The sequence below is a fragment of the Petromyzon marinus genome, unplaced genomic scaffold (genome assembly GCF_048934315.1).
Source record: "Petromyzon marinus isolate PM22_M1 ecotype Great Lakes invasive population unplaced genomic scaffold, UKy_Petmar_22M1.pri1.0 PM_G_Scaffold_139, whole genome shotgun sequence".
Lineage (NCBI taxonomy): Eukaryota > Metazoa > Chordata > Hyperoartia > Petromyzontiformes > Petromyzontidae > Petromyzon > Petromyzon marinus.
Window position 1 is genome coordinate 370,001 of NW_027422694.1, and position 2,500 is coordinate 372,500.

The 2,500-nt window shown below is 47.4% G+C and overlaps 1 pseudogene; it reads right to left on the reverse strand.

Annotated features, from left to right (window-relative positions):
- The window catches only part of LOC142910134 (28S ribosomal RNA), a 10,552-nt pseudogene that overhangs the window by 3,853 nt on the left and 4,199 nt on the right, over positions 1 to 2,500 (reverse strand).

Below are 2,500 nucleotides of genomic sequence, written 5' to 3' on the forward strand. Positions count from 1 at the left end.
TATCAAGAGAGAAAAGCAGCGTTCTGCGGGAAATCATCTTGGCCAGTGATGTCGTTCTGGGTTTGGTCAGGCCCAGGGAGGTAAGTACCTCGTTATTCTCAAGGGGCCACTTTCCTCTTGCCCCAACCGGGAATCCAAAGAATGTGACCTTGCTAGCCTTCGTCAGCACTTTGACTTGATCACCAAGAGGGGTATAGTACGAAACTTTGTGGGAGGCAGCATCTGACAAGGTATTCTTTGAAAGCTCAAAACGGACGGTGACATCGATCACAACCGCCTCCTCATCTTTTGCAAACACGAGGTCAGGCTTTCTCATCTCTCCCGTCTCGGATATGAACCGTGGCTCTTTGTATACAGACCAGCCCAATCTAGCCGCTTCGTCTGCCAGAATGTTACTGATCTTGTTATGTCGCGCAATTCTTGCTTTCTGTACTGCAGGACATTGACCGAGAATGTGCGAAAGGGACTCGAGTCTGGCAGAGCATTTCCTGCAGGAACGTAAGGCCCCATCTCTGCCTCTGTTCAAGCTTTCTCTTGTTGGGTAAATATTTGCCCTTAGTTGTAGTGCTGCGATAAAAAAGCATTGTTTAAAGCCGCACCATGGCCTCAACCAAGCATTACTGATTCTATCATGCGCAAAGTTTACAATGCCCCTTCCTTGAACCGGCTTTTCGCACCATCTCTGAAATTCATGCTCCCTCCAATCGCAGGGTCTCGGATATACAGGTTCTTTTGACACCGAGTCCCTGAGAACGAATGTTGGGATTGCATCACTGTCACCCCCTGCTCGTACCCACAAATTACGGTATTCTTCCTCCATACCCTGCGAGGACACAATATTACGGGTGATAGCATCGGACGAGTTTGCTATACGTTGCAGCCTTCTAACTTGAACCGAAGGGATTGTTTTTTCCAGTTTCAAGATGGCAAGGCCTCCGTCTCGGGCTCTGGCATATAACAGTCCATCACAAGTTGAAGCGGGAAGGTGGAGCCATCCTTTTACCGCCTTTCTAATCTCTTGGTCCAACCCACGGAGAGTTGATTGCTTGCAGTCCGAGTGGTCTGCAGGATATAACAATCTGCGTAGGGCATAGGCATTGAGTAGTTCAACCTTCTGAGTTGGCTTCAGAGGCGCCTCATCGATTTTCGAGATCCATGTCTTTAGCTGACAATGTAGATCAGGCTGTATAGTGCCAGTCCAAGGGCCAATTTTCAGACCAAGGTATTTCGTTGATTCATCAGGTTGGATCATATGGACATCTTTATTTTTGATAGTCCATGGGTCGCAGTTGTTCACCGTATATGAATCTTTGGTTGGGCTTATCATGAAGCCCTGGCACTTTCTGGCCTGAACCTCCAATCCCGATAGCCCACAAAATGATTCCAAGATCACTAGATTGGCGGCCATACCAACCCAAGATTCGCTCACCAACACCAAATCATCAGCAAACGCAAGAGCTGTCACGTGGTCGGTATCAATGGAGTACCCAACTCCGTGTGACTCTAGGGTGCATATCAAAGGGTCCATGGCAAGATTGAAGAGCAGGGGTGACATGGGGTCACCCTGTTTGACACCAACACGTATGCTAATTTCTCGAGTCGACTCGCCATTGCTTTTGAACGAGGTCGTACACCGATCGTAGGCGTTCTGGATGATGCCCACCACGTGTTCATCTACTTTCTTGTGCCTTAACACCCATAAAATATGAGCATGCGAAACCGAGTCAAAAGCTTTCGCTATGTCGATGAACATGACAGCCAACGGCCTGTGCAATTTCTTAGCGTGTCTCATAAGGTCCTGTAGCACCTTAAGATTTTCAGAGCAGCCAGATGCCGCTATAAAACCACGCTGCCTTGGGTTTAAGGGACAAGCACGAGCAAGACGTGCAGTCATTATTCTGGAAAATAATCTCAGAATCATTGAACCAATCGTTATTGGTCTCCAGTTCCCCAATTCTTTCAGCTTTTCATCGTCCATAACCTTAGGAATAAGAATCGTCCTATTCTTTTTCAACTCTTTGGGAATAATTCCTGTAATCATCCATGCATTAAATAGGGCTGTCAGTGTCCGACCCTCGGGGTCGGCAGCACAGATTGCAGCCCTTGTTAGGCCATCTGGCCCAGCTGCTGACGTTGGTTTAATGGCCCGTATGGCAGTCTGAACTTCCTCCACCGAAATTAGGGGCTCAAAGTATTCGTTATTTGCAACACCTGATGACTTAAATTGGCCCAGGCCATTGAATGGCAACACCTTCTCCCATTTTTCGCAGTAAAAACGATATACATCTGCGTTCGGGATTCGGCATTCATGACGTTCAGTGCCATCCAGGACTAAGGACGCAAGAAGAGAGCGGTTCTTAAAGAAGAGCTTCTGGTGCTTCATGAAGCTTCCTCGTTTTTCCGCTCTCTTCTTCATCCAAGATCGTGTGGGTAATATCCTGGGTTTAATAATGTCGTTCTCAGGTTTTGAACGTTTGCCTTTGTTTTTCACCAATCTCAT